General features: G+C 35.0%; 1 pseudogene; it reads left to right on the top strand.

Moving 5' to 3' along the window:
- Positions 1 to 7,314: 7,314 nt before the first annotated feature.
- Positions 7,315 to 7,446, top strand: LOC118007143 (annotated as a pseudogene).
- Positions 7,447 to 10,059: the final 2,613 nt, after the last annotated feature.

Below are 10,059 nucleotides of genomic sequence, written 5' to 3'. Positions count from 1 at the left end.
TCTTTTTTTTATTATGTTATGTTAATCACCATACATTACATCATTCGTTTTTGATGTAGCATTCCATGATTCATTGTTTGCATATAACACCCAATGCTCCATGCAGTACGTGCCCTCTTTAATACCCATCACCAGGCTAACCCATCCTCCCACCCCTCTCCCCTCTAGAACCCTCAGTTTGTTTCTCAGAGTCCATAGTCTCTCATGGTTTGCCTCCCCCTTCGATTTCCCCCCCTTCATTCTTCCCTTCCTGCTATCTTCTTCTTCTTTTTTTTTTTTTTTAACATATAATGTATTATTTGTTTCAGAGGTACAGGTCTGTGATTCAACAGTCTTACACAATTCACAGCGTTCACCATAGCACATACCCTCCCCAATGCTTATCACCAGCTGCCCCATCCCTCCCACCCCCCCACCACTCCAGCAACCCTCAATTTGTTTCCTGAGATTAAGAATTCCTCATATCAGTGAGGTCATATGATACATGTCTTTCTCTGATTGACTTATTTCGCTCTGCATAATACCCTCCAGTTCCATCCACATCGTTGCAAACGGCAAGATTTCATTCCTTTTGATGGCTGCATGATATTCCATTGTATATATGTACCACATCTTCTTTACCCATTGATCTGTCAGTGGACATCTTGGCTCTTTCCATAGTTTGGCTATTGTGGACATTGCTGCTATAAACATTGGGGTGCATGTACCCCTTCGGATCCCTACATTTGTATCTTTGGGGTAAATACCCAGTAGTGCAATTGCTGGGTCGTATGATAGCTCTATTTTCAACTTTTTGAGGAACATCCATACTATTTTCCAGAGTGGCTGCACCAGCTTGCATTCCCACCAACAGTGTAGGAGGGTTCCTTTTCTCTGTATCCCCGCCAACATCTGTCGTTTCCTGACTTGTAAATTTTAGCCATTCTGACTGGTGTGAGGTGGTATCTCATTGAGGTTTTGGTTTGGATTTCCCTGATGCCGAGCGATGTTGAGCACATTTTCATGTATCTGTTGGCCATTTGGATGTCTTCTTTGCAGAAATGTTTGTTCATGTCTTCTGCCCATTTCTTGATTGGATTCTTTGTTCTTTGGGTGTTGAGTTTGATAAGTTCTTTATAGATTTTGGATACTAGCCCTTTATTTGATATGTCATTTGCAAATATCTTCTCCCATTCTGTAGGTTGTCTTTTGGTTTTGTTGACTATTTCTTTTGCTGTGCAAAAGCTTTTTATCTTGATGAAGTCCCAATAGTTCATTTTTGCCCTTGCTTCCCTTGCCTTTGGCAATGTTTCTAGGAAGAAGTTGCTGTGGCTGAGGTCAAAGACATTGCTGCCTGTGTTCTCCTCTAGGATTTTGATGGACTCCTGTCTCACATTTAGGTCTTTCAACCATTTGGAGTCTATTTTTGTGTGTGGTATAAAGAAATGGTCCAGTTTCATTCTTCTGCATGTGGCTGTCCAATTTTCCCAACACCATTTGTTGAAGAGACTGTCTTTTTCCATTGGACATTCTTTCCTGCTTTGTCTTTTTAATATCCACACATTGATGCCACAGTCAAATTCCGTAAGTTTGATATATCTTACTAATGCTCCTCCCTTTCCTGGGCTTGCAGGAGAAATAAGCTTCCTTGCCCCTTTATATTTGTCATAACCATGTGGCTTGATTCAGCAAATGAAATGTGAGTGGAAGTGATAGGTCACTTCTAGATGGAACCATTTAAAAGCAGGTGATGATTCTCCATGATTACAATGGCAAACCTTGAAGGCTCATGTTGAAATGGAGATATAAGATAACAGAGACTCCATCAGCCTAGGCCCCTGAGTGATTCTGAGCACACCTCAATCCCAGCAATGGGCAAAAATTTTCCAAAAGCCTAAGCAAAATTATATACCTGTTACCCTAGCCAGATATGTATAATTAGAAAATTTTATATGTTAGGCTAAAATTATGTATTAGTTATTCTATAACTAAGAAATTTCAGAGATATCAAAAATCCTGAGTGTCACAAGAGGATTAAAGGTTTTGTCAAATTCAAAAAGTAATACATTTCATGGTTAACAGTCCTAATTTCCTTACTGTTAATAAAATCAAGTGAAACAAGACCTGGTTTCTAATGAATTGATTGTATAGGCAATCAATGTGTCTAATTTAGAATGAAAGCTCGTAAGTCCATAGATGTTAGTAGAGTCTTGTCTTCCATTTGTTACTAACACTAGGAGTTAATAGCTGGGAATTGAGTTGTTTAGCAATAAAAATAAGACATGAGGAGTGGTTAGAGAAGCCTAAAGACACCTTAAGAGAGATAGTGATCAAGTATTTTTCATATCAATAAAGTACTAAGAATTAGAAACTAGGTGAAAACTAAAACCTTTTAATTTTGACCCCATTTTAATGTGGCATAGTAATTTTCTTGACATGTTGTAGTTACCATTAGGTTGTGGTTTGCAAATGATTGTCTTGGCTCATAAATGAGACCAGATTCAAGATTATTCCTAAAATAATGTCATCCCCAATTCCATTCCTATCTGCGTTCTTGAATACAGAAGAAGAGGGTAGGTTGGTATGCCAGAAATGATACACAATCCACTGGCTGCAATATAAATGCAACTGCCTGTGCTTAGTATGTTGTCAATGGAACACAAGATTAATCATACATTAGAATAGATTCCTGTATAGTTTCAAGAATAAAAGCTTTAAGTTACTTTCTTGCATGTTTTCATGTTTAAAATGTCACTGTGGTATAAAACATTCTGGAGATTTTTCATTTAATTTGGGCTTTTTTATCTTTTTATAAAATTAATTATATACTGTGCCATTATTTATTGTTTTCTAGTCTGTGAGTTGAAAAGTCAGAGGCTATGTTTACATTTATATTAATGCTTGTAATACCCCATGGTGCCTAACACATAGTCTGTACTCAAAAAGCACTGGGTGAGTTTAATTAGATTCTTCTTCAACATGGTCATTCTCCCTAGTATCTTTACCTAGACTTCAGATCCTCTTCTCTCATTGTACAGCATATAATGTCTCTTGAAGAGAGCATAAGAAGATAAAAGGTAGAAGGATTAAATTCTGTTCTCTTTATACAGGTCTTTACTTTTATTTATTGACAGGAATTGAGATGGTTGAAATTAATAACATGCAAAATACACTCAATAAATTAGAAAACAAGGACCAAGGGGAGGAGAAAAAAAATAAATATTCTAACTAAAAACATCATATGGTTCATGTCAAAATATCCAATTTAACTCTGAGCTTTGTGATAGCCAATGCAGAAAAGAAACTTGTAAAGGTGTATAGTTCATATTAACTGAAAGTAGAAAGCACATAAATTCCTCACAGAAGAAAATTCTAACACATGGTCTCTAAATTCTAAAAGACGTTCTCCTGTGGGATTTAATCTGAAACCCCTGAGAAAGAAATAGACCAAATGTTGCTGCTTCTTGGGATCTCTTCCAATAAAAGCTAGAGGCAGAAAGAGTAATTCCACCCAGTCTAAGTTAATGCAAGTGGATCTTATTGTCATTCTTTCTTCAAACTAGATCCAGTGATAATACCTGAGTATCCACAGAAGTTGATGGAGGACAAGCCCTTGGACTAATGTCTCTCAAAAAAATCACTTCTCACATTCAACTTTAGATGAAGGGTAGCACCTGGGAGAGATCACAGGCTTTGGAATCAAGGAGATCCAGATTTGACAATCTGTTTCAATTTGAATTTGAAATATATTTGACAACTTATTTCACGTCCCTGAGCGTCAGATTCCTTAGCAGAAATACACAGGTCAGGAATAAAAATCTGACACATGTCTTAGAAAAGGCATAACTTGCTCCAGAAAAATAAGGAGACCTTAGATTCTAGATGAGCAGGCAAAACTGCTACAATTTTTATGAGGCCTGAAAAGTTTATCCAAGATGCTTTTCCATGGAAGGCCCACCTACCAACTCATGGAAGAGAAGGAAAGCCAGATCTTTTCTCAGAGAACAACTGGCATTCACCTTCAGTAATTAGACAAGTATTCAAGTGAGATCCCACCAATTCACACCATAGAATTGTCTAATATCAACCCGGGAATTATATGAATCAGACTCTTCCTACTGTCCACAGAAAAAAACCTTAGTACCACTTCCAAGGGTTGGATGATTCTGAAATGCTTAGCTTTTCCATGAGCATGCCAGAATTAGTTAGCTGCAACTATATGTCCAGATCACTGAACATACGAACTAGATATATAAAGATATTTAGTATTCACTACCCTAATTCAGGAGCATGTCTTTGTCGGATAATGAGTTTCATTTTTCCTAGTCAATGTTGAGTTAATCTTGCTGGCAATAAATTCTATAGTTATTCACTTCCTGGAGCCATCAAACCAGGTCATCAGATTGTGGAAGGATACCTTTTTCATTGTACATGAGGTATGAAGTTAGCTCATATAAAATATTTGCATATACATTAAACAAAAGTGAAACAAAAAATGATCACGTTTTCTATGGCTTGATATTATTATCTGATCTTTAAGTCATGGAATCACATTGCTTCCAGACATGAGAAGTGTGAATCACAACAACTAAATGATATCACTGATTTCATGCAAAACTATTTTAATAAAATAATGTTTCCTATAACCAACTCTAAATTATATCATTTCTCCATTGATACAGAGGATTCTCCAAAAATTAGACCTCACAATTGTTCTTCTATTGAAGTATGACTGAATTCAATGTTTTTGATAATACTCTGTTTCAGAATAAATCCAACATCACAAGAAATGCAAGTAAGGGACAAACAAGGCCACATTTTTTACATGTTGATATTAGCTTTGTACTTATTTCTTTATACTTGTTTTCCTGTTTGGCCTTCTATACATGTTTTGATCTGAAATTAATCTCACTTCTAACTCTTTTGCTCTATCACTAACACACCACCCACCCCACCCCACCCCCAGAAAAAAAAAATACCTTAAGTGTAGTAAATGGTCCAAATATCCCAAGGGAAATTTTTGCCACTTTAATCCACGTACAGGAAAAAGTGTATATCATCTGCTGGTGGCTCAGCAGCCCATGAACTATGTGTTGGTAAGCTTAGTCCTGTTGCTAGTGGAAAAAATAATCATGCTTTGTATTTATGTAATACCTTTCTTCTGTGGAACTTGCAGGATATTATGTGTCTTGCATCACTAATCTTCATAATATCCCATATTTATGGGAATCTATTGAAGTAAGGACCATATTTTAACCTGAAAGATCATGAAGTGGGCAAAATTGATAAAGAAAGATGCTAAGCACAGCTGATCTTGTTAAGGGCATATGGAAATGTTGAGGGGCCAGACTTTCATTCCCCGTCACACTATATGCACCATTTTCCATAAACGAATCTTTTTTTTTTTTCAACCTAGACAGAGAGCCATGACTGAAAGCTGAAAAGAAGAAAGATTCAGTGACTAAGCAGCAGAGTGGAACCTCAGGGCCTCTGCATTTTCTTTTTAATTCTGTTCCTAATTTGTGATGTGACCCCAAGAAACCTTTTGCCCTCTTTAAGCCTCAATTGTTTTACTTACAAAATAGTATTGTGAAAGCATGTTGCTCTGCATCCTGGCTCTGGCTTCCAACACTCTATCTTTTGTAGTGTCCTATAATTAATTTGTTCATCTATTCAACAAATATATATTGAGCATCTTCCATGTTTAAGGCACTGGGGCAGTTGCTTTGGGACTCTAAAGGAAATTAAGACATTATCTAGAGCTTAAAAAATAGAAGCAGGAGCTCTTACATGTATAAAAATAACTACATAATAAACTACTGTATGTTAAGTATCATTGAATCATGCAAATAATACACTAAACAAGTTCTGAAAATTGGTTCTGGCAGGACTGTGTTAGCAGTAAGAGCACTGAACAAGGAGTAAAACCTCATCTGTAGACCAACCACCTAGCTCTCTGTAAAATGGATAAAACAGCAGCATGTAACCTCACAAGGTTATTGTGATAGCAAAATAAAATATTGTAGAAGAAAGCACCTTGTAAATGTAAAGGTTTCTTTTGTTTTCTTTTCTTTTTATTGTAACTAAAGAAATCAGAGAATACTTCAGGTATGTGCCATTCAGAATGATCTTTAGATAATGAAGAATATCTCAATAGAGATATAATATTCTGAACAGAAAGAATGGTATAATCTAAGGCATAGAGCAGGAAACATATTAAGAGAACTAAAAAAATGAAAAGATCAAAAGTCATAATGAGGAGAACAAATACCTTTAGAAAGTAAAGGATGTTGGAAGAATGAAGGAGTGAAAGATATGAAATCAAGGAAATGATGATGAGGGGACTTGTTAAAGATATTCAGTTGTTCAAAATGTTGGCATGACCTAAAGAAAGACAGTGGTTGATCCATGGCTGAAATGAATGGAAGATTTAACTCAATAAAATTGAAGTGATTCAGGAAATTTTAGTCCATTTTTGTATGAGTCAAGCACAAAGACAGAGATAAGAATGCAGAGCGGAAAAGAAAATTCTCAACCCTGTGCAGAACTCTTCACAGTAGTGAGAGACATGGGGATGAAAGCCAATAAATGATAAAAATGAGGCAGATGAAAGACTGAGAGAAGTTAGGTCACAATGAATTGTAGGAAATAATAGAAAAGACTGAAGACATACAATACTCTGTAGTTTGCTTATAATGACGCTTTGTTTAGGATTCTCCTAAAATAACATCCTTCAGCAAGTAGCTCCAGTCTCCTCATTAATCTACAATCATTAAAGGTCAATATCCAACCATGGCTACATGGCATTCTCCATATCCCAGACTCAAGACAATGCAGGTGGGAGCCATACCCTGGTCTGTGATCAATGACTTCCCCATCAGGACACCTTCTCAATATCCCCTTTCTCCTCTCCTCCTTCCCACAACACACACTCATATATCCACTTTTTTTTTTTTTTTAAGTTAACTCTACACCCAACATGGGGCTTGAACTCACAACTGGGAGATCAAGAATTGCATATTCCACCAACTGAGTCATCCAGGCACCCTTCACACATCCACTTTGAGTAAGTCAGGAATAGCTCAAACTCAGGGAAGATTTAGGATTTCTAGCGCTCAAGGTCAGAACCATTTGCAAATTACTAGACAGTCTCTACCATGGCACTGAATACATATACACAATGTTAAAGTTAGGGTTCAATTATTTATCCATGTCGCATGAATATATATAATAGCTATCAGTAAATATAATTTATAAATTCTGGGTAAATTCAGAGTTGCAAGATTACCTCATTTCCACTATTATGAAATATTCCTTCCATTTGACTGTCAGATTTCAAATGCGCAGTGGCAGTATCGTAGCCAATGAGGTGTATCCGAGGTGCGATTATTGCTAATCATTGTTTACTAATATAGATCACCATGAATTCTGTTCTTGGGTCTAAATTGATGAAAACTAGTATAATACATGGTATCTTACAATGAATAAAACATTTAAAATATTTTTAAAAAAAACACATGATTAACTAATGAGCTAGGAATGAGAGATACTTTCTTTTAGTTTATTCCCCATTTTGTTTTTCACCTTTGACCTAGTTTTTCTTTCTTCTTTTGATAACTGGTTTGCCTTTGATCAACAAGAGTGAATGTTCAATGATCAGAATACAAGTCTTACTTCAAAGATCAGAACAGTTTCTTGACGGCCAGTCTTATGAGTATGTTGGCTATAAATATTTCTTGTATATATCTTTTTCTTACGAAAAGAAAAAATTACTTTAAAATATGCATCTAGCTATATGTAGACCTCTTACAGACTATCAAAATATAAATGCAATGATGATCATTTTGTTCACTATATATGTTCAGACTTCATATTTCAGGTGTTTATATGATCTAATTTCTAAACTAAGGCAATGTCTTACTCTCAAAAACACTCCCACAAAAAATACTTTTACTAATGTGGTTTACTTTTTCTAAAATTTTCATCTTTTTGCTGAAACACCAAACTGATATGATTTTCTTATTATTTATATTAATTTCTCCTGCTACATTTTCTTATAGTTGGCTCTGAACTAATCACTAAATAAAAAGACCTAAGTTCTTGACAAGCCAATATATATTTATAAGCTTTTAGGGATAACATAGCCCCCTTAAAACAACTCCAAAGAAACAGATACAATAGCCCCTCCATAAAGGGCAAGTAATTTAATCCCTGCATGTCGATTCACAGTTTAAAAATTGCTTGCATGTATTTTAATTAATTTGATGCTCACAGAATCCCAGTAAATTGGATTTGCAAACATTTTTATTATCCTTATTCTCAGATGAGGAAACTGAGGCTTGTATAAATAAGTTACTTGCTCAAGGTTATATAAATAGTAAGTATCAGAGACTAGACTTCATGTCTTCAAAGTGCACCATTTTGATCCAAAATGAACACTAAGGAGAGAACCTTAATAATCTGTCACTTCAAAAAGCATTTAACTGCAATGTAATAAAATATGAAAAGGAAATAAGAGGTATAGAATTAGAAAGGAAGAAAAAAATGTCTTTTTGTGGGGCTTGAACTCACAACTGGGAGATCAAGAATTGCATATTCCACCAACTGAGTCATCCAGGCACCCTTCACACATCCACTTTGAGTAAGTAGACAAAATGACTGCCTACATAGAAAATATAAGTAAATTTATAAGCTATTGAAAGAAATGAGTTTATCAAAGAGGCTGGATAAGAAAGTATTCCTATAAACAATCAACAACCTTTTAAAAATATATAAAACATATATTGAAATGTTTTTTAAAAATCATATTCACAAAAACTTAAAATACCTAAAAATAGAGTAACAAAATACACAAGAACTGAATATGAAAATTATAAAACTTCACTAAGGCCATAAAAAGAAGACTCATAAATAACATTTTCTCTACCTCAAGAGTTGTCATTTTAACTGGAAAACCCTGAAATACAATGTTCATGACATTATCAAATATAAAAAAAAAATGTTATATAACGTAACCAAGGAAGACTTTATCCTTTCAACATTTTTTGCCTAATATTTCCCCAGTTTGAATACTGACACTACCAAAATAAATAAATAAATAAATGATTGCTTAAATGTCAATATCATTTAAAAATAGCAGGTAGGAGTGCCTGGATGGCTCAGTTGTTTAAGCCTCTGACTCTTGATTTTGGATCAGGGTTCTGAGATGAAGCCCCATGTCCAGCTCTGCACTGGGTGCAGAATCTGCTTGGGATACTCTCTCTCCCTCTCCCTCTGCCATCCTCTCTCATAAATAAATAAATAAATAAATAAATAAATAAATAAATAATTAGTAAGTAAATAAGTAAATAAGGCAGGTGGATCAGAATGACTCCAACTAAAAAGACTGCACTTTCCACATGTAGAGGAGATTATGGAAAAACTGGAATTCTCATGTACTACTGGTAGGAAAGTAAAATTGTTAAACATCCAATAATTTCTCAAAAAGTTAAATTTACACTGCAATGTGATCCAACCATTTCACTCCTAGATATTTGCCCAAGAGAAAAGAAAGTAGATGTTCATACAGCAAATTGTACATGCATGTTCATAGCAGCTTTCTTTGTTATAGCCAAATACTAGAGCAACCTAAATATCTACCACTGGGAGAAAGGATAAACAAATTGTGGTACATACATACAATGGAGCACTGCTCAGCAATAAAAAGGAATAGACTTTTGATAAACATAAAACAAAGCATGAATTTCCAATAATTGTGCTAAAAGAACCCAGACAAAATATATATATATACATATATATATATGTATATATATATATATACAATTCTATTTATATAAAACTCTGGAAAATACAAGCTAATCTAATCTATAATGCCAAAAAACAGATCAGTGGTTGCCTAGGGGGCAGAAGAAAGAGGGGATAGGGTAAAAGGGACTCTTACAGAAAGGCATAAAAACTGTGGAGCATGGACATGTGGGTTTCATGTGTATATACAAATGTCAAACTTATCAAGTTGTACACTTCTAAAATGTGCAGTTTATTGTATTTCCAGTGTGCCTCAATAAAACTGTTTTCTTAAGT

Source organism: Mirounga leonina, unplaced genomic scaffold (genome assembly GCF_011800145.1).
Source record: "Mirounga leonina isolate KUSES-001 unplaced genomic scaffold, KU_Mleo_1.0 Mir_115, whole genome shotgun sequence".
Taxonomy (NCBI): Eukaryota; Metazoa; Chordata; class Mammalia; order Carnivora; family Phocidae; genus Mirounga; species Mirounga leonina.
Note: the sequence above shows the minus strand (reverse complement) of the source record. Positions and strands in the feature narration are given on the sequence as shown.